The sequence below is a fragment of the Chionomys nivalis genome, chromosome X (genome assembly GCF_950005125.1).
Source record: "Chionomys nivalis chromosome X, mChiNiv1.1, whole genome shotgun sequence".
NCBI lineage: Eukaryota > Metazoa > Chordata > Mammalia > Rodentia > Cricetidae > Chionomys > Chionomys nivalis.
Window position 1 is genome coordinate 12,866,697 of NC_080112.1, and position 22,965 is coordinate 12,889,661.

The 22,965-nt window shown below is 35.6% G+C and overlaps 1 pseudogene; it reads left to right on the plus strand.

Annotated features, from left to right (window-relative positions):
- The first annotated feature begins 917 nt into the window (after nt 1-917).
- On the plus strand, nt 918-20,606 carry LOC130867486 (thymidylate synthase-like; annotated as a pseudogene).
- The last annotated feature ends 2,359 nt before the right edge of the window (nt 20,607-22,965 follow it).

Genomic DNA, 22,965 nt, shown 5'->3' on the forward strand with positions numbered 1-22,965 from the left:
CCAAATCTTTAAATAAAGGTAATGTAGATTTTCTAGACTCTCTACTCTGTGTGATCCATTCTGAAACTGGAAGATAGCCAATTTTACATTTAATAATTCTCCCTATGAGGAAATTTTATATCTTTACTGATTGCTTAACTATCCCTTAAGCCACAAAGTTACATCATTTTAACTTATCTTCTTCACACTCTTTCTATCTACTGAGCACGAGTAGACCATCAAGAATCAAGGCTAATAGTGTATCTTTGCATGCAAGTTCATTATATTCTACACCATAAAACAAAATTAACTTGTATGAGGAGTAAAAGAAGCAAACAAAAAATAAATATTCAAAAAATTTCACATATTACAAAACTATATTGCTTCCCATATTAAAGAAACATTATTTAGACTGGAAGTGTTTTAGCTAAAGTTTTAATCTTTGGATATTAATTTAGCTTGAATCGGTCTATATCCATTACTAGGGAACTTGTAATTGTAGTAAAAATATAAAAATAAACCCCCAAATACCAGTAATGAGACTGCATTAGCATTCTTGAATTCCAAAGACTGGAGCAGCACACACAAGACATGCACAGATTCAAGTCAGGCAATTTCCAAGCACTGAGAAAGGGAAGTACAAAGCCCCATTCATAGCCTTGAAGATATTTGCAATAAATACCTGATGGGAAATTGGAAATCAGTTCTCTCCAGTGGAGTTTCAATAGGTATTTCATCCGCACATGAAGGTAGGTACCAGACCCAGAAAAGGGACTCCAGTTTTGTTTTGGTTTTTGTTTGTTTGTTTGTTTGATTGATTTGCTTTTTTCTGTGCTATTTGATTTGGTTTTTTTTTATCTATTTTCAGTTTTTAAGTTAGGTTGTTCATTTTTATTTTTGTTTATTTTTCTTGGGTCTTTTTTTTTTCAGGAGAGAAGATGGGTAGGTAAAGGAATAGAAAGGATATGGAGGAGTTGGGGAAGGGCAAAGAGGATGATCAAAATATATTGTATGAAAATACTTCAATTAAAAATTCTTCACATATTTTGTACCCAGAACATCACAATATTATAGAAACCAGGAGGAATTTTTTATTCTTAACACAGATTTTAAAATCAATGAAATAAAAGTAAAGACATGTGGAAAATAAAAACAGAAGCAATGAAAATTTAAGCACTTGAGTAAAACAGGCAAATAGATGTTTTTCAAAAAAAAAAAACAACTTTAAATGCTACAACAGAATTCTTTAGTTGAAGCAATAATGTGCTTGACAGACTTAAAAACTATATTACAATATAGAAAAGTATAGCATATGATATCAAAAAGATAAGAATATTAAATACCGAAAAATACAGGCAAGTGTTGTCCCAGAAAATGCAGGAAGTAATGACGTTTAAAGAATCTAATCAAAAGTAACCTTTTTTGAACTGCTAAAGTATTTCGGAAGATCTGAACCTGTGTAAAAATCATTGTGAAGAGAATCACATATAAACATACATAAGCAACTTCTTTGATCTTTCTGCTTTTCTTTGTTAAAGACATAAGAATACCTACAATCAGCTGAATAATAATGTAAGTTAAATTAAAAATGAAATAAGTGAAACCTTTCTCACATGTCTTAACTGAAACACAAAATAGAGAAAAAGGATAGTGTAATATTTTAGATACATCAAAATACTGCAATCCAAGACTTGCATACACAGCTATAAGTGTAAAAAACAGACTACAGTGTCCTCCAGTATACTCAAAAGTTATTTGAATAATATTTACATTGACTGATATGTTTAGCAAAGATAGCATATGCAGAAATGGGAAAGATAGGACCAAACTAATATTGAATAATTAATAAGTCTTTGTAGCTTCTAAAATTAATCACAAATAAAGTCAAATTATTTCAATATTCTTAACAAGTAGATAAACTGTAAATAGTGGCACAATAATTTGAATTCAGTTATGAACTACATTAAAAAATAGGGACCAATTTAATGAAAGGAGAGTGATTTAAATGTGTCTCAATTTCTCTATTGAAATAAGAAAGATATGGGCTCACTTTGGAGTTTAATATATACGGAAAACAATGAAGTAGAGGTTTTGAAAAGAGTAAAGGCAATATCTGCTAGTGTTTTGAAAGTATATAATCCATTAAAATCCAGAAAGCACAAAGGAATAAAATTTAGCAGATAAAATACTTTCACTGATGGCAAAAAGGAACAATAAGAAGCAAAAATAAGAAATGGTAAAGTAATACATAAGGAAAAACATTTTATTTTTCTAACTTATTTTTGTAATCACCTGTTCATTAATAATGACTTGCATCTAAAATTCTAAATCACACTAATACACAGAAATGAAAATTAAAAGAATATAAATAGGGAAAGAAGAAATCAAACTCTATTTTCAGATGATATTGATACAATGCATTTGAAATCCCAAAAACTCTACCAGAGAACTGGAAATTATAGACAAATTCAGCACTGTGGCAGAATACAGAGCCAACTTGCCCAGCCTACACCACAAGCATACAGAGGAGATAAGCAACACACTCCCGTTCAAAATAGCTTCAAAAAACCTAAAATATCTAGGACCCAACCTAACCAAGGAAGTGGGAAACCTCTCCAAAATTCTATATTATAAAGGTTATTAATGCTGATTGCTTCTCTGATTCCTCTATTGGTTTATACTATTACTTACAAATATTATAATATGAATATTGCAAGACTTGTTCTTAGATTCCCTTTCTTTACTTTATTCTAAGCCAATATGACCTTGTCTGTAAAGACAAATTCCATTCAATAAAATTAAGTAATTTCTTAAAGAAAGTCACAATAATTTACCTTCCTCACATTTAGGTACCTCTTTATATTGAAAGACATCATATAGAAAACAGAGAGAAAAGTGACTATCTGATAGAAAACATTTGTAGTGTACACATTAGATCAAGGATTAATATCCAGGATATAAAATAAGTGTCCATTAAACCCATAGGTACACAGCAAATAAGTTAACGGAAGTAATTGGGCAGAAATTTTGAGCAGAAGAGCAAAAATCGAATAGGAAAGTGACTAAGAAAATTAAAGTTAAAAAACATGGATACAAATATCAAGTAGTTTATGAATGAAGTTCCATATACTACAAAATGATTTTTTGTTTATTTGCAGACTATATACATCCTCTCATATATGCTAAATCACCTTTTGATTACTCATAATGCTTAATATGCAAAATGTTTAAAACCTGAAAGCTGGCTAAAAAGCATTATATCATATTGTTCATAGAATAATGTTCTTAGTATAGATTTAGTTTTAAGTGACTTGTACAAAGTTAGCTGAATGTACAAATGTATAATTTGTAGAAATAAGAACTGACTGTATATATAATAAGTTTATGTGCATGTGCACCTTCACATATAATACTTCTCTTCCTTCTCCATAAGCATCATTCAGATTGGTACATATTTTAGACTCTAAATAAACCGGTGTAAAATTATTTGTTATTCCTGTGGGCTTTGCTTGTTGTACCGATACAGTTCTTCACTCAAAACTCATCTCTACCTTTCAAGCCCTTTTCTGACAACACTAAACTAAAGTAACACACCACTTACTGTCACACATTCTCTTTTAGTTTGTTTCTTTCCTGGCACTTATATTGGGATTTTGCAATGCATGCATTCATGTATGTATGTATGTATGTATGTATATGAGTGCTTTGTTTGCATGTACCTCAAACATGCAGTGCCCGTGAAAGCAAGAAGAGGGCATTAGATCCCCTGGAACTGGAGCTATGGATGACTGTTAGCTGCCTTGTGGGTGCCAGAAATTGAAACCAGGTGGTATCAAGAGCAGCCAGTAGTCTTAAACATCATTAAGCAATGTCTCCTGCCCTATTTGGTTTAAATATTTACTTCTTTTCTCTTCTATTTTCCTATTCTGTGGCAATTAAAAGAAAGACAGAATATCATTCTTTTAATATAATCATCTAACAGCTTTATACCTCACCAAGTGTCAAAGGAAGGTGCCCTGGTTCCTTTCTGTCTACTCTCTACAAGTAAGACAGCCCTGGTTCTCTTATCATCTTGGAAAATAATCCTATTCTAAGTAGATTTTCATTGTTCATCCTTCTTAAATACACCCCCAAATTAGTAGACTATTAATTACTGTTCTGAAATGCTTATTACCCTTGCTCCCATTTTAGTCACTAAACACTTATACATGCAGCCAAAGACAGTATTTGTTCTTTGGGGAATTGACACAAATTATATAAACATATGTGACTCATACATACTACCATTGACATTAAACCAGATATCTTCTACAAGTGCTATTGCTAAATGAGTCTACCCAATATGGTTATGTGAATTAGGTTTTTTGATCCTGAAGGTATAAAATTAAGTCAATCTCATTAAAAGTCAATTTGATGTGTTTTGCCCATTTATGCCTATCAATATGTATTTGGATTCTTATTCAATCATCTACACTACTTGTTGTTGTAATAAGAGCAGCAGGGCTAAGTTCCTAGCACCCGGCCGCCCGCATGGCTTATGCCCCAAAATAATTACACGGAAACTGTATTCTTTTAAACACTGCCTGGCCCATTAGTTCCAGCCTCTTATTGGCTAGTTCTTACATATTGATCTAACCCATTTCTAATATTCTGTGTAGCACCATGAGCTGGCTTACCAGGAAAGATCTTAACCTGCGTCTGTCTAGAGTGGGAGAATCATGGCGACCCCTGACTCGGCTTCTTTCTCCCAGCATTCTGTTCTGTTTACTCCACCCACCTAAGGGTTGGCCTATCAAATGGGCCTAGGCAGTTTCTTTATTAATTAACCAATGAAAGCAACAGATTAATACAAGACCCACCTCCATCAACTTGTTCTCCCCTAACCTTTGAGTTATAGATGAACTGATACTAATATGTTTTCTACAAATTTCTGAAAGTACTGGTAACCAGAATGTGGCTTGTACTATGAGGAATGATATGAATATATTATAATCTCAAAAATAAAAGAAAGAATTTTTTAAATGATCAAGTGATTAAAGAGTCAAAGGATAAACATCTGAAGATTTCAGAAGCTCATGGAATTATTTGGTCCTGGATGAAATATTACGTCATCTCTAAGATGCCGTAAACTATTCACTGACCAGCTACTGTGGCAATTCTGATGGGTAATCTATTGCCAATTCGCAGATATTCTCTTCCCACAGGACTACAATGTAAACCCTGCTAGTTACTATCATCTGGTGTGGGGCGGTCGCCGGCTCCGAGTTGGAGCTGCAGTCCACCGCTCAGCAGCAGGGCCTGGAGACACCAACGCAGGGAAGCTGCAGTATCTGGGGCAGGTGGAACACATTATGTGCTGTGATTTCAAGGAGGAACACACGGGCACCGGACGGGCACAGGCACCCTGTCGGTGTTAGGTATGCAGGCACCATACAACCTGAGAGATGAACTTTCTCTGCTCACAACCAAACGAGTGTTCTAGAAGGGGGTTTTGAAGGAGTTGCTGTGGTTTGTCAAAGGATGCACAAATGCTAAAGAACTGGCCTCCAAAGGAGTGAGAATCTGGGATGCCAATGGGTCCCGAGATTTTCTGGACAGCATGGGATTCTCTACACGACAGGAAGAGTACCTGGGCCCAGTTTATGGTTTCTAGTGGAGACATTTTGGAGCAGACTACAAAAATATGGATTCTGATTAGTCGGGTCAAGGAGTAGAACAGCTACAAAAAGTGATTGACACTCAAAACCAATCCTGACGAGAGAAGAATCATGATGTGTGTCCGGAACCCAAAAGATCTTCCCCTGATGGCACTTCCTCTAACAATCACCAGCTCAAGGAAATGTATTAAAGGGAATTGTCTCATCAACCTTCAGATCTATAAGATCTATCAAGCCGGGCGTCGGTGGTCCGTACCTTTTATCTCAGCACTTGGGAGGCAGGGGCAAGTAGGTCTGTGAGTTTGAGTTTAGCCTGGTCTACAAAGTGAATTCCAGGACAGCCTGTGTTGCTACATACAGAAACCCTTTCTAGAAAAACCAAATTCAAAATCTAAATAAATAAATATAAGAAAAACCTAAAACCTAAATAAATAAATAAATAAAAATAAGAAAAACCTATTGTCTTTTTCAGAGGATTAAGAAATGGAGAAATGTTGTTTTCCTGAAATTGTGTTTTATTAACCTTTATCAAGTACAAGAAACTAGGACATGATGGAATTTTTGAACTTTCCTGTCAGCAGCTAAAGGGTAATGCTTGTTGTGATTGTTGCTTGGAAAAAAACAAAACAAAACAAAATAGGACTCTTCTCCCTAAAGGTCTCAAATTAACCTCCTTCACTACTGATTAGGAACACTGAGATTATAGTTTTAGTCTGTTGCTGTCATTTCCATGTCATATGTCAGTGAGATATTTGTTTCTCCAGATGCAGAATAATTTATTAATAATGTTGGTCTATAGCTGGCTCACTCTTTCCTGTTACTGAGTTAATGCGGAGAGTTTCCAGGAGCTCTCTAATAATGCTTTAGAGCTCAAATACAAATGATGAAACTTTTCATTGCTTCAGCTGAGTTCTGGATAAATGAAAACCATTTAGTTGCTGACATTTTGTTACAGAAGGATTATTCATTTTTTAATCTTGAGTACCTTCGTTTTATCTCACTGATAACATATCTGTTGTATATCCTTTCAAATTGAAATATTCCACCCTGCAAAAAGGTCCTTAAGCAGGATGGTAAACAACTCAAAATAGCTTCAGGAAGTCCCTGAACCTGACCAGATTCACTATGCCCCTTCCTGCCAGAATAAGCAATAGAAACTGAGAGTTCTTTCCCTGACAGAAGGTAACTGAGCTGCAAAGAAGACTCTGAGAGCAAACCATCTCCCTGGAAGAACTGGAAAGCAGCTGATCTGCCTGTAGAAGGTTTAGACCAACTGAGGCACTTGGACCTGCACTTGGACAGGACACTCTCAAGCATGCTGCATTGTCTGTAAGGTATGCAGTGTGTTCAGGTTCCCAGCATGGGGTGGGCTTTGGTGACGCAGCTGTCTTTGAATCAGTTCTGCTCCTGTAAATGATCCCTCACCCATATTCCTGTAAGTAACCCCAATAAAACTGTTTGTTTCACCAAGCTGGACTTTGTTGGCATCAGGTCTGTCATGGGTTTGCTATCTGGGGTGAACAGAATTTCCGGCTGCATCCCTTGGAAAGTTTTGACACATAACAACACATCATTTTATGAAGCTGCAGACTGACATACCTGCTTATAAATATGTTTAGTGGTAAAATTTTAATATAGTTTAAAACCTTCAGAGGTATTAGAGTTTTGTAATTTGCAATAATAGTTGGATTAATGTTATGGTATTTAGAATTATTTAGAATTGTGGTATCTATCGGGTAGTGAATTTTCTTCTGAAGACTACTGGTTACAGATCCTTTAACTGTATCTATTTTCTCATGAGCAAAATGGAGGTAACAGTCATATTTTACATATCTTATAAGGTTGTTGTAGAATTAAATGTATTAATTTATGCCAAGGATTTAGAACAATGCCTATTGCCTTGGAAGACAGCTTGCTATTGCTCCCATTAATAAGAAACCACAAAAATGAGATTTCAGGATTAAGGTTCTGGTTTTGCTTTATAATTTGAAACCAACATGACCTTGAGAAAGCCTATTTCCTCATTGGGTCCCAAGTGGCCCATATGTGAGTTGAAGATAATGATGGAAATATATCACAATGTTGTTTTATAATAGCACTAAATAATTCTGGTAAAGTACTTTTTAAACTATCATTAAATAAACCAAAGGACTTGCTTATTACTATTATTAATATTTGTATGAGAATTATTTATGCTTGGAAATATGAATGAGAAAAATGTTCTAATTTCACAGATTAGAAATGAGAATAACCTTCATGTTTGTACATTTTTAGACATTGTCTGAAAATATTTTGGCCTTTCATTTTTATTGACCTGTACTGTTTGTGTGTGTGTGTGTGTGTGTGTGTGTGCACGCAAACACATGTGCATGTTTTTAATAGTCTGCTTCAGAATATTCTTATTCTGAGCCCTAATGCCTATGTGTTGTATTTGCAGATAAGACTTTAAAACATCATTAATGATAAACATTCCAGTCTTTTAATGTTAGTATCTTTATGAGAGACCACAGAGAGATTTCTCTATCTCTATTCCATAAAAAAGCACAAGAAGGCTCCTCTGTCTGCTGCCTGTGGATCAGGATGTCAAGCTCTCAGCTACTTTCCTAGCACCATGCCTGCCTCCATGTTGCCATGCTACCAACAGTAATGATGATGGACTAAATCTCTGAAACTGTAAGCAAGCCCCACATTAAATATGTTCTTTTATAAGAGTTCCTTCATCATGGTGTCTCTTCACAGCTATTTAAACCCCAATTAAACATAGGTTCAGGCCAAAACACACATTTTAGAGTTTAGATGTATTTAAATCAAATATTGTTAGCCAGGCTTGCAGTAATCCCCTGCCCCAGTGAGGAGGGTCCTATATCCTTTCAGAGAGCAGTTGTTTACTCCCTCAATAGCCATGTCACTTTTGTGTGGTATGGTTACCTTGGTTTCTTTATATTCTGTCTCAATTAAGTTTCCCGCATCCTATACACTCCCCATTCCCTCTTTGTCCTCCCTCTGTAAAACTTTGCACCAGCAATATTCCCTTTCTTTTTTCTTATGCTCTACTAATCCCTCTTCCTTGAGGTAACTCTTTTCCCTTATTGTCATTCTTGTTTCCTGACTTGCAAAGGTACTCCATTATAGACACACCATATTAAAAGAGTTGAAGCTAGGATTCTCATATGAAATAGAATATGCACTATTTGTCCCTTGAGGCCTGGATTACTCCTTTTAGACTTTTTAAAACAGTTTCACCCACTTACCTGAAAACCACGCAGGGAATATATTTCTGGTACATATCTAAACTTACCTAATGAAACAATGCCTTTTAAATTAAGGCTATACCTATACACAAAATGGCTCCCAGCCTTAATCAGAGAAGCCACGAAAAACTATTTGTGGATATTGCACTGTTACTGCAATCATGACCATGCAGCTGGAAACAAGCAAGCCTGGGTCCTTCAACATTCCATCATGCATGGTGGAAAGGCTCATGAGACTTAACTCCTCCCTGGATAGCTATTGGCAGTTAACGGTTAATGAAAGGGGGTGTCATTATCTTTAGTGGTACAGTTACTGGTAAGTTGTTCTTGCTCTATCTAATAAATAGCCCATGATCTCATCCCTAATTAAACACAATCACAAAATAAATAAAAGTAGGAAGCAGACCGTTTTGGAAGAAGAAGGGGAACAATAGCAGTGAAGAGTATAAAAGAAGGCAAGCCAGTTAATATAATCACAATTGTCAAAAATGATATTAAATTCAATTAAAAAATAATGTAAAGAGTTTGTACTTAGTATATTATGGTGCAGTTGAGTGTTACTATAGAACAAACCTAGTTTTAGACTGTTTAATCACTTTTTTTACTCTTTTTACTCTCTTTGCTCTTTTGAGAGACAGTTTAAAGCCAGGCTGGTTCTATAGTAACACTCCCAAAATCACACATGGAGACTTATTCTTTCTTATGAATGCCCAATCTTAGATTGGCTTATTTCTTGCCAACTTTTCTTAAATTATTCCATCCAACTTTTGCCTCTGGGCATTTATCTCTCTCTCTTTCTGTATACATTTCTTTACTTCTTTCTCCATGACTTGCTGTGTAGCTGGATGGCTGGCCCCTGATGTCCGTCTCCCCTTGTTCTAGCTTGTTCCTCAAAATTTCTTTCCAGATTTCTCCTATTTATTTTCTCTGCCTCACAGCCCTGCCTAACCTTCTTCTTGCCTCACTATTGCTCATTCAGCTCTTTCCTAGACCAATCAGGTGTTTTAGACAGGCAAGTATCACAACTTCACAGAGACAAACAAGTGCAACAGCAGAAAAAAAATGCAACACATCTTTGCATCATTAAACAAAGTTCCACAGTATAAACAAATGTACCACACCTTAAAATAATATTATATAACAAATCAGTATATTGGATAGAGATGACGTAGTTTAGTAAATGAATTAAACCTTAAGTTCCCTTATGCTTTTGGAGTAGAGCCATTGTAAATATGCATTAAGTTTTTCAGGAAAAAGGAAACAGGTCTACAAGATGATGCAGTACTCAAAAGGGAGAGTAGTCACTCCCACTCACATTTTAATGGCAAAACCTTGAGGTCTTTAGAAAATGGTTCAGTTGGCAAAGTGATTTCCATACAAGTAACAGGGACTAAATTTAGTACCCAAATAAGAAGCTAAGCATGATGGCATGCCTGTAATTCCAGTGCCTGGAGTATGGCAGAGACACTAGAACCCTGGGGCCAAACGCTGAAGACAGTGAACTATAGGTTTCATGAGAGAACCTGTCTCAGAAAAATAATGGTGAAAGTAATAGACACAGATGAGCAACATTGGCCACACTCATTTACATGGACATTCATAAATGAGTATACTAAAACACATATGTGCATGCACATATGCATGTAAAATTTTAGAAAAATGAAAAAAAAACCTTAAATAGCCACGCAAAACTCCAAGAAAAAAGAAGTCTATGTAGAAGAAGATAGCTTTAATGTTAGAGATTGTCTGGCAACCTCTGAATTACTGATTTGTTTTTTATGATAAATATTCATATCTGTTGAATGTATGTGTTTGATTTTTGCCCTAAGTTATATAGAACAGTAAGATATTAAACGTGGCAATGTATTGTAGACAGCCCACGAAGCACAACCAACAATCAATAAGTATACACAATTCATTTTTTGTCTGTTTGTTTAAGTTTCTCTCTATAGCGTTGGAGCATGTCCTGAATTTGCACTCTAGACCAGGCTGGCTTGAACTCAGAGAGATCCACCTGCTTTTGCCTTTCCAGTGCTGGGATTAAAGGTGTGAGCCACCATCACCAACTAATTCATCAATGCGTATTTTAAAAGCTGCAGTACCAAGCAACCCAACCCCATTCTCAAAACTCAACCACCATTCTAGATGCAGAAGCAGGACGCCTCCAATTCTTCCTCACCACTCTCCTCAGTTACTTCTCCAAGCCCAGTGCTTTTCCTTTCTGACTTTGTGCTAATTGCAGAGCCACTCTCTTCAGGGACCCCACAGCAGTCACAGATGGCCAAACTCAAGTAGGATTTCTGTGTACTCTTTCCCCTCTCATATTCTAGTCTCTCTAGAGTACTCTTAGACCTTTTGGTGCTGAACACTCAACCCCCTTCTCTAGACCATCTCCATCCCCTTGGGATTTGCTACCATTTGTGGCTAGACCCAGAGTCTTCCTCTCTCTGGCTCTGCTGTCTTTGGAGTAAGACTATATGTACAGGCTGTTGGAACATGCTAATTTGTGACCCATCCCATCCACTACACTGATACAGGACTGCCTGTAATCTGAATTTCAAATCTGGGACCAGAGCCTAAATTATAAAACCAAAAATGGCCCCAAGACTGAAAACTAAATATCATTCTGCTAGCCCATTTTCAAACTATACATTGTATATTTCCAAATAAAATTCACAGTACCAGCAATGGGTTATATCTTTTACACTCACTGGTAAAAAGGGTACTTTAGACCCTGTCAAACATTCAAAGTTATTGCTAATGATATCTGATTACTTTCCACAATCCAAAAGTAAAACCTATTGCCAAAGATATCATATATTAATCCATCAAACATGGAGGAAAAAAAGGTGTTGGTCAACTAGAGCTTCAGCCCACTGACTAGTGTTCATTACACTGGAAGGTACTATATATGCTGCCAGAAGAGAAAAACAATTGTCAATATCACCCTGTGAGCTACAATAGCAAGCTGACGGCAAAATACACCAACTGGGACAATAGTGACAGAAATGTAATGGGACCAACCACCAAACTTTTGATTAGATTCAAGACTTACTCTAGAAGATGGAATCCATATTCTACACTGTTAATGAGGCCAAGAACCTGAGATTACTTCATTCATGGGCTTTATGGGGCAGCCTCCTAAAATGATTCTGCTGAGTAAACATAGCAATAAAATGACTTGTACAAATTTAGTGCTATTTCCATAGAATAGTACATTCCTCAACTCTTATCACAGAAGCTTCTTATTTCAGTAGATAACAATTAATATAGAAACACAGTACCATATAACATACAGAGGGTGAGAATATTTGGAGTACTCAGCCCTAAATTGAATGTCCGTATCACAGTCCTTACCTCAAGGTTTATAAATCAATGTATAAGAGGAGGCAGAATGGTTGCAAGAGTCATAGGTGTTTGATGCCTCCAAAGGGAAGTATCTTCCAAATACAAAAGGACTGATAGACATATGAGTGACTGAAACAGTATACAGAAGATTTCCACAGGTTCAGATCAGATAAAATCTCAGAACTGAGAAGGCTGAAGTATAAGCAAAATTCCATCTCTACACTAGTAGCTATTTGGAATCAATACTTGTTTGGCAAGTGAGAAAATGGTTTTCTTCAGTGGGGTGACACTGGCTATAGGAATAGTTGACCAATGTAAAATGACTTCAATGTATTTTTGTTTGGTTCATTTGCTTGTTTGTATACATGCTTTTTTGTTGTTTGTCTCAATGTGTGTTTGTTTATGTGTGTGTGTATGTGTATGTGCATGTTTTAAGAAAGAGAAATAACATGAAGGTAGGTGGTTAAGGAGAGGAGATTTGGGAGGCTTTTGAGAGGTAAAAGAATATGACTGAAATATATTGTATTAACATTAAAAAATCAAAACGGGAAATTTTAAAATTTAAAATAAAAACAATTAATTAATTAAAAAGTTAAATAAATAACAGTGCGAGATCAACCACGTTTGAGTTGTTGATCAAAGTGGTCCCAGAGGCCTCAAAAACAATACAGGGCATTGCTATTGTTCTTGGTGCTCAAACAAACTATTCTGGTAAGACCATATTGCAGAAGAAATAATGCATTTTGGTTCCAGTATATGAAGACATTAAGTTGATATTTATCTAGTTAATTTTTAGTGCGGGAAGATGCTGTGAATGTTACTGGTAGATAAAAGTAATTACCAATTTTACCCAGCTTTTAACCTTGTGAGCTACAAAGATGACTGACCTAGAAATATAAGTTCATTGGTTGAACAGTGGCAGGAATACTTAGGAGTAACAAGCTGCTTTATAACGAGATTTAAGGCCTACTTCAAAAGACTGAAGTCATAGCTGGCGTTGTTAACTGAGTCAAAAATCTCCAAGGCTGGTCGACCATAGACCCTAGGGGAGAACCTACTACTTGAGTACATGTTACTAAACTGTCTTCTAACTAAGGAGCTATTGGCAGTTGATAGTTATTGGGGGAGGGAAACATCAGTTCTCTTCAGGGAGTTAGCCCCTGGATAGGTTGCTTATTCTCCAGTGGATTGAAAAATATAAATATAAAATACATTTGCTATATAGTAACAATATAATAACCAAATTTTTAATATGATAACCAAAAGGTTTGTTGGAGTTTGAAATTTATGTGACTCTACAAATTTTGAAATTTTAGTCTCCAGCTAAAGATGCTATTGGGAAATGATGGACACTCGGAGAGAGGGAGGACCTAATTCAAAGATATAAGTTAAGGGAAAGAGGTGGATTTGAAGGGTGTGTTGGATCCATGTTCTTCTTTCTCTCCCTCCTCTAATTTATAATCACCACAAAGTAAGCAACTCTGCGTTGCCACATGCCACCTTCCATAACATTTTGCATCACCACAGGCCCAAGCTAAAAAAGCCAAGGAAGCCACTAGAATGGCTATAGTCTTAAATATTTTCAAACATAAAATACTACATTTTTGGAAGACTATGGGAAAAATGAAACTCTTATACAGCTATGGTGGAAACAGAGTTTGTCTTTTTTTTCCAAGTGATGCAACATTTTGACCTCTAAGCATATAGCCAATAGAGCTGAAGCCAAAAAGTACAGTGGAATCAAACATCCCAAAAGGTGAAGATAATGTTACAAGAAGTTAAACTTGGTAAGTTTTGCAAAAGTGAAGTGGATGTCTATAAATGACTATTAAAACTGGTAGTATGAAAAAAGTAAAATAAAAGAATAGAGATTATTTAATGTAAACTTGAATAGTGACTGTTTAGGAAAAAAATATGAAGTGAGGGGTTGATACAGAATTTGTTAGATGTTTGTTTCTAGAAGGAAAAATATGGCACAATAGCTAGAGTTGCATCTGGCTTGAAAAAATCATTTTTAAGGGAGATATTCTTATAGCACATTTGCGTGCTAATGTGAATAATTTTATGAAACTGATTACATTAATGAGCAAGAAGACAGTTGCAAATGAAAAAACCCTTGAGGAGTAGTCAAAGCAATACAAATGAGATCTATAGCAAACATAGAATGAATAACTTTATCTGAGAATAGATGATGTTATAGATTAATTGCAGAGAATAAATTCATGACAATATGGCTACTGACAGATGTAACATAGTCAATTTGGTGTCTAGGTCATGACCATTAAAGTCAGTGGTTTATGTGTGACACAGAAAAATATCACTGCTAAAGGGGTCTAAAGACTGATAAGCATTAAATGAACATATACAAATGGTTGAAGTTGCCAAAATGGTGTCAGAAGTAACGGAAAAGAGCAGTGATTCATTATCTAAAGAGGTTTACTTAATGAGGAAGAGTGACTGGAAAGACAGAAGATGAAAGGTATGGGAAGAGTGAGCACATGGCAGTAATTATCTCCAATGTTAGGAACCAAAGAGGATGCCTGTATCATAAAATATAATGTAAGAGAAATGATTTGAGTGTCAGTGAAGATCAGGACAGCCACCCACCATACTTCTAGCCTCTTCAGTATGTATAGAAAACTATATCTCACTTAGAAAATGTAGTGAGGGAGTTGATCCCCTCAGGGTGCTCCCAGTTTAGAATTAGAAAAGTGAGATAAATGAAACATTAAGAAATAAATTTGAAGTTACATGGAGTTTTTCAATGAGTCTCTTAGTTAGAAAGATCATAAAAGGGCTTATGGTGTTTCATGGATAAATTAATCTAATTTAGCAATATACAGGGCAATATTGGAATAAAATCCAAGTAATGCTGGATAATCTCTACCATGGTGACTTCAGTATAGGTGATGAAACAAGATGGGAAGAATCCTGGTACACTCAAAAGACAGTTAACCCGTTCAAACAACATCCCAGAGTACCCATCTGGATTCTGAAAACTACTTAGGATTTTTTCCAGTTTCTTGTAATTATATGGTACACTAGGAAGTGACTACAGTTTTTCTGATTTAGAGTCCAGAAGAATATATAAATGTCAATAAAAAGGTATCTTAGAGGGCAGTTGTGAAAGGAAGAAATGAATGTGTGTGTATGTGTGTGTGTGTGCATGTATGTGTGTGTATTTAGAAAAATAGCAGTGAGTTACTATTATAGACATTTGGAGCTACGCACTTATCTTGAACATTTCAGCATGAGGCACACACATGACTTAGATGCAGACATCAGCACACACTGAGCACATACAAAGTCAATGCTCTGGAGTTGGGTAAGGAAACAGTTTTGTCTGACTGGTAAACATTTATTTAGACCCTCTAAGTGTGTTAAAAATGGAAGAAATATAAGTGAGATGTTTTCCTCCCAAACTTTTCTCCTCAGAGAGCATTTGGAGTTGTGTTTTTTAAATAAATTCACCTGCTAAAACTCCAGGGAGCTCATCAGTGGGCAGATGTTCCCATGTAAGTATGGTTACTAGCAAAGATTAATCAAAATCATAACTGTATCTAGATCACATTAAAATGGTTTCTCTTTGTCATTGTCTTTTAAAGGAACTATTTCTCCATGCTTGTAAATCCTGACTCAGAGCATCAATTGAACCTACCCCAGGGGCTTTGTAACTTACACCTTCTTTCTGGGAATCAGCACACTTCCTAAAGGATGAATGTTAGTAGTATTGCCAAAGTTGTTTTGCTATCACTGTTACCCACTAGACTGTCTGAAGGTGGAATACAGGCAAAATCAATGCAATCCTAAGATTCGATTTTATTCATGAAATGCTCACAATATATATGATCACCAGGGCAAAGGACAGGAAGATCTAATTGAATTGTTATTGGAGAACTGGGTTCTTAAATTATGGAAACATACAGAAACAGATCATGGATATACAATCACTAACACACGAGCTTAATCTTACAGTCTTATTTTCATCTGTAAAACAGAGGTAATAATAGCAGCAGCCCACTTGATTATTACTAGTAAAAAATGACATTAAGTGTGTGAAAGAACACAGTCACCCACAAGTTTAGTTTATCCTACCTTGATACAACTTCCCATATATTTTAATTCTACCAAAAGATTTTTCATTTTCTACAGATTAATAATTTTCACTTTATGCATAAAACTTCTGTGATTTCCTTTCAGCAATGTTCCTCTGCTTAACTATTGCCACCTGCCAAAAGAACAATTATTCCAAAATGGACTTCTTTTTGTTCCCATCATTCCAATAGGAAGATTGTTGACGAATACAAATCACTGTAAAAAAAATAAAAATAAATTTAAAAAAACTTCAGATAGTTTTTCCTCAGTATAACCAGTTACAAGTCAATCATTGCTGCTTCTTTTAGCTAGCAAAATGAAAGCCCTTATTTGATAATCACAAAGCAGTGCATATGATCATCATATCTTACACACATATGGAAAAGTCACAATGATAACCTTTACCTTGCAATCTGATATACACCAATAAAACATTTGCAAAAATAGTCAATAGAATAAATATGATTTAATGACTTTGCCTGCCAACATTAAAGTGGAAATAGCTACTAACTAATTTAAGAATATTCCATTGCAATGCCTTCTATTACCAAGACTTTCCTTTTCAGGCTTATTTCAAAACTGCAACTTTAAATTAACTAAAGAAACAATAAAATGAGATGTTAAGAAACATGTCAAGATGTGCTTGGAAATCAATATAGAGTTGCTTTTAATACAGAAAAATGAAGATTAAAATGCCACAAAAATCTCTGCTGGAACAAATCATGTTCTTCGCTGCAGGGGCCGGAGAGAAAAGTAATTTTGTCACAGCTATATATCATCCATCCAGATGTGTGATTTTTTTTTTCAAATCTTTGAAACCTAGCACTCTATAAACTAGGAATCCATTCACTGAATTTAAAGATAACCATATGTGCTTTTATAATCAAGCCTAAGTTATTCTACAGTGGAATAAAATGAATTTTTATACCTTACCACTTTATTCAGAAATTTAGCATAGGAATTGGCTATAAAAAGCCTCAGAATTCAAATATAGCTTCCAAAACTATGCTTTAGCTCTGGAATATTAAATGTTTTAAACTAACTTAACAGAAACATTAAGAAAAGCAATGTGTTTCAAGAAAACTGTGTCTAACAGTAAGTCTCTACACAGGCAATGATCCATGTCAAGCACATTGCTTCCCTTTCCAAGGTGTGACTTTGAGACAGGCCAGTGAAAAGATTTTAATCCTCAGCATAAGTGTCGTGCTGCTGCTTCTGAGAACAAGTGGCCTGAGAGTCTTTTAATAATCATTTTGTCTTGTTAACATTAAATCTGTCCTGGTTCTCATTTTATTCAACAGGACTCAGTCATGGGCTCACATCCACCTTACTTTCTTCAGCTGTGCTGCCTCTGACATGACTGTTTTCTGTTCCTTTCCTCGGCCATGCTATTGCCATGCTGGTAACTTCTCTCTCAGAAGTCTCAAGGCCACCTAATATTTCCCTACCACCATGCCATCATCCTTACTCCATATGATTTAGTATTAAAGACATATATAACAGGGCCTAATTGCCTAACATGCATTACCATCACTGATTCTCCCAATAACACTTAGATGTAGAATTTTTTTTTTTTAGTTCTAAACTATTAATAAGGAAACTGAGGTTCAGAGAACCTATATGACTTGTCAACAGATGCAAATGTTGGTGGTGGCATTGGAGTTGGTATTTCTGGAAGAATTTATAACCTAAAATGGTGTACAATATTGTAGCACAAATAATAAAATACCCAGAAACCGATATTGGGGTTCAAACTGAAGATCAGTAAAGAAAGCAGCCAAACCTCTAAAGAGTTCTTACCTCTATCCTCAGCGTGACTGCAGACTACAATGCTCTCCACCAAACCTCAGACTGCTGACTGACTTCTGAGCTCTTGTCTCCTCCTGTCTTATATTCCTTTCTAGAGCTGGGATTAAAGGTTTGCACCACCACTATCTGGCCTCTATGGCTAGCTAGTGTAGCTGCTAGTATTAAAAGTATGTGTCACCACTGCCTGGCCTGTATGACTGACTAGTGTGGTTAACTTTGCACTCCAATCTTCAGGCAAGGTTTATTAATTAAAACACAAAGAAAGTATCACTATGCAATATTGCCTCTCTGATTGTTATATTTTTTGCTAAATTTTATATTGAAAAACAACTTTTATTTCTTGATTTTTAGTACTGAGGATACCGAATGTTTCTGAACACTAGGTGCAAATGAATGCTATATTACATGTATTTGTTTTGACATGACATTTAAAAATAACATTAAATCAGAATTCTATGAATTTATTATTCAGGAAAAACAAGAGTGGTTATTAGACAATGAGGATGATCTGTCTAAATAGCATAGTATTTCCCCAGAGGCACTAGTAAATTTGACTTTTTAGAATTTTGGATATGGTTGACTCTTTTTATTAACATATTTTGCTTATTTTATTAGTATTATTTAATTCTATGTAGTAATTGCTTTTATGACATTTTCTTATATGTATGTAATACATATAGGTCATATCTACTTTCTGCTACCCTCTATTATTCCTCTCCCACTCCAACAGACCCTCTTGCTCTTGCCAACTAGTACTTCTACTTTCTTCCCTTTTTAGTTTGTTTAATGAACCAATGAGTTTAATTTGGGTTATTTATAGGAGTATGGTCAACTTATCAACAGCTAAACTACAAAATAAAATGTCAATCTTGCCCCAGCAATCATTAACTAACTGCCTATATATCGATCTCTCCTTGCAACAGTTAACTGCAGAGGCAGGAATTTATGAGCACCGCCCCCATGATGGAATGTTGATAGGTTTTACCATGTGCAGGAAATCACAACTGCAATGAATTCATATGTTCAGTGGCCAGGCCACGCCTGGAAGTTCAGATTCCACATGATGTTCCTTCTTCCTCTGGTTCTTAAATTGTTTTCTGATTCTTTTTCTACAATGTTTCCTGATGTTCATTCAAAAGGGTGATATTTAGAACTTAGCATTGAACTTACTCTCCACATTTTGCCAAGTGAGATCTATGCAATAATTGCTGCTGACTGTCATAAGAATCTTCTCTGACCAAATGTGATAGCAGCAATAATATCTTGACATAAATATAAATATTTGTAAGTCATTTTATCAACTCTGCCTGTCAGTTTAGAAACAAACAAGCAGTAGTAGCTTCACCACTAGGCCCTATCACCTCCTCAGCCTCGTGATTTCAGTCAGGTTGCCAGTATCAGATGTGGATTCCATCCTATGGGACAGGCTTCAAACCAAAGGAGAAGAGTCTGCTAATTTCTGTAACAGTCGTGACACTATTGTACCAGAAGGCACATCTTGTCTTAATAGGTTGACAGTGTAGTTCATTGTGTTCACAGCTGAGTAAAATCATTGATTTTACCCCTCAGCATCCTATATAGCATCTTCCAGCACTGTGAAAGCTAGCTATCAGGATGTAAGTCGTTGAATTCAGTTCCAGTTTGAATTTTCTATGCTGTCTTCAACAAAAAGAGTCTTTTGTTGGACATGCTTATCTTTTTAAATGTATTTCCAGTACCAGTTATCAGGAGCTCAAGTGTTATAGCTCTACCATCATTGTTCTCTAAACTACACTACTATGTGCCTGCTTCCTCCATCCAAGGATTTTACTATCTTGATGGAAAGCTTGGGATGCTTCAATGTTATTGATCAAAATATAGTTTTTAGAGCTCTTCAAACCATACAACCTCCAAATTACCACCCTAAGTGTTAGTCAGGTCATCTTCATTTCTTATTAACTTCAGAGTATTAACTTCAAATTTTTCTTCCACAGAATAAATGCAGGAGTACAGGGATATCATAAGCTCTAGAAGATATAGAAAGATGCTCTTATGAAAGATATTACCATTGTTGTTTTAATATATTAAATTTTGATGAGCTAAATTAAAGGTTTTGTTGTTTACTTTTGTTTTCGTTTCTTTTAAAGTACATGTACTTTTTTACCCCCACTTCAAAGGATCTGACAACATTTGAACACCTTGTTTCTATGGCAAAAATCATTGGAGACAGAAACTTACCTCAGATAAGTCATTCATATTTTGGGTAACCACTCGCCTACTCTATCTCCTTAGACAACTGGCATGACCTTTACAGGTATTAGAGCCTATGACATTGAATTTGTGACCAAAACCCCTTACAAAGTTGACTCTAAATCACCTGGGACTTCTATTTGTTTCTTTTTTGTAGGATGAAAAGTGGTTGAATCATTTAATTGCAGTTAAAATGTCCTTCATGAAGTACAAGTACAAATATTACAAAGTCGGGTAAAATAATTATGGATTATTTCTGTACAATATCTCATATAAAGTAGGTATCCTGCATGTGTTTAGTGCATTGATATTTTTATTTCATTAGAGTCAAATACAATGAATCCAAATAATCTGTATTTAATCTTTGTAAAATTAGAACATTCTTCTAATATTATCCCTCCACATATCCTTTTGAATGTCTCAGTCCCTGGCTCATTTCCTTATTTGGATATTTATATTTTAGATTGTTTTCTAAATGATCTTCAAGGGTTGGTGAATGAATTTTCCTTTAAAAATCATATATTTTTCTTGTCATTTACTATTTGATTTTATCTAGGACTGCATATAGGAAAGTTTTAAGAGTCTTAGAGTTTTAAGCCACATGCATTCAATAATAGCAAAGATAATGAAGATAATGATAACAAACGAATTTTACTGTCATAAAGGCTCACTAGTGCTGGCAGAGGCTCCCTCGGGTTTTATGTGGACATAGTTGCCACATTGGGTGTCAAATTGTTGGCTGGGGCTGCTTGTTTGTTCCTGATTGTCCAGACCAAAAATAATTACAAGACAATATTATTTGCAATACTCTTTGGCCAATAGCTTAAGGATCTTTCTAGCTGTGGCTTACTAGGCAAAGTTCCAGTGTCTGTCTTCTCTGGTGGCTACATTGCTTCCCATTGACTCCACCTTCTTTTTTCCAGCATTCAGTTTAGTTTCCCCACCTAGCTCTATTCTGCCCTGCTTCAGGCCAAAGCAGCCTCTTTATTCATTAACCAATAAAAGCAACACATATACAGAAAGACTTCCCACACCACATAAGTATTCACAGAGACTGAACCAACAACCAGGGAACCTGAATGGGACTGATGTAGGCACTCTGTATATATGTTACAGTTGTGTAACTTGGTCTTCTTGCATAACTGACAGTGGGAACAGGTGCTGTCTCTAACTCTTTTCCTGACTTTTAGAATCCTATTCCTCATACCGGGACACCTTGCCAAAATGTAATATATGGGGAGGTATTTAGTCCTACTGCAACTTGATATGGCATGATTTGTTGATATCTATGGGATGCTTGCCCTTCTCTGTAGAGAAATGGAGGAGGAGTGGATTGGGGAGTGGGAACATAGAGGGTAGGTGGAGGGACTGGGGGGAGAGGAGAGAGAGGAAACTACACCTGGGATTTAAAATAAATGAATAAATAAATTTTAAAAAAGAAGATGTCAAGTGCAGATTTCCAAGATTATACTGATTACATACAATTTATACAAGGCACTAAGAGTCTATTTCTGTCTCTCTTCACTTCAAAGATCCTTAGAGGGACTTGATGTCAAAAGATGAAGTAGATAAACTAAAATTTATTTCAAACCAAAAAATTTCTATGTCACTGTAAACTTAAGTTCAAATTAGAAGAGAAATGTGATCCACAGGAGTTAGAATCTGCCTTTATAACCGGCACACTTAAGTGAATACTTGTGTATACAACTCAAATTTTGGTCCTGATATCTGTGGTAAATACCCTACTTGCAAAGTTTCTCCAAATACATTTTCACTTAATAGAGTTAACTTAACCAGTTCTTGGTCTTCTACTTAAATTATTTCTAAGGTTAAAACATTATTTCCATCCAGGAATTTAAATAGTTTATCTCTAAAAATGATGGGATATTTTTCACTCTACCTTTCCGATCTTTGTCTTATCTTACCTTTTCTTTTCCTCACCCTCTGACCTTCCTTCTTTTTCTTTTATTTATTCTCTTCATTGTCCTCCATATCTTTCTCTTCCTGTACCTCCTCTTCCACATTCTTGTTTACAATACATTAAAGACTTTTTAAAAATGTACTCTGAGTTCAATTGCAATACAAAAACAACCTATGACCCATAGATTTTCAACCTCTTTCTGTAATTTCCTTGTCCTGTTCACATGATCATATATCATTAAGATAGTCAAATATAATCCAAATAATAAACATTATTTTAATACTATTTCATTTTTTATCTCATGACCATCTCCTTGGTCACTGTTTTTATAGGTACCCTAGACTGAATGTGACCATACATATCAGATTGAGAGTTGAAAGATATGTTTCCTTATATCGAATTTCATCTTTGTATGTCTTTCTTTTTTCACTTGAGATTCTTTCTATAAGAACATGAAAAATTAGAATGGGGCTCATCTTACATAAACGCCCAATGAAGGGGGCACAGGCACCCTCCAATCCCCTAAACTCTCTGGCCATTCAGTGGGGCTCCCCCCACCCCCGCTACTGGCTTTCTCTACATATCCCACCACAGCTTGCCCCCAAGCACCCTTTTCCATCTGCAGGGTCCTAGGGTCCCCCATCTCAGCCTGCTTCAGGGCTGAGGGTCTGGGGAT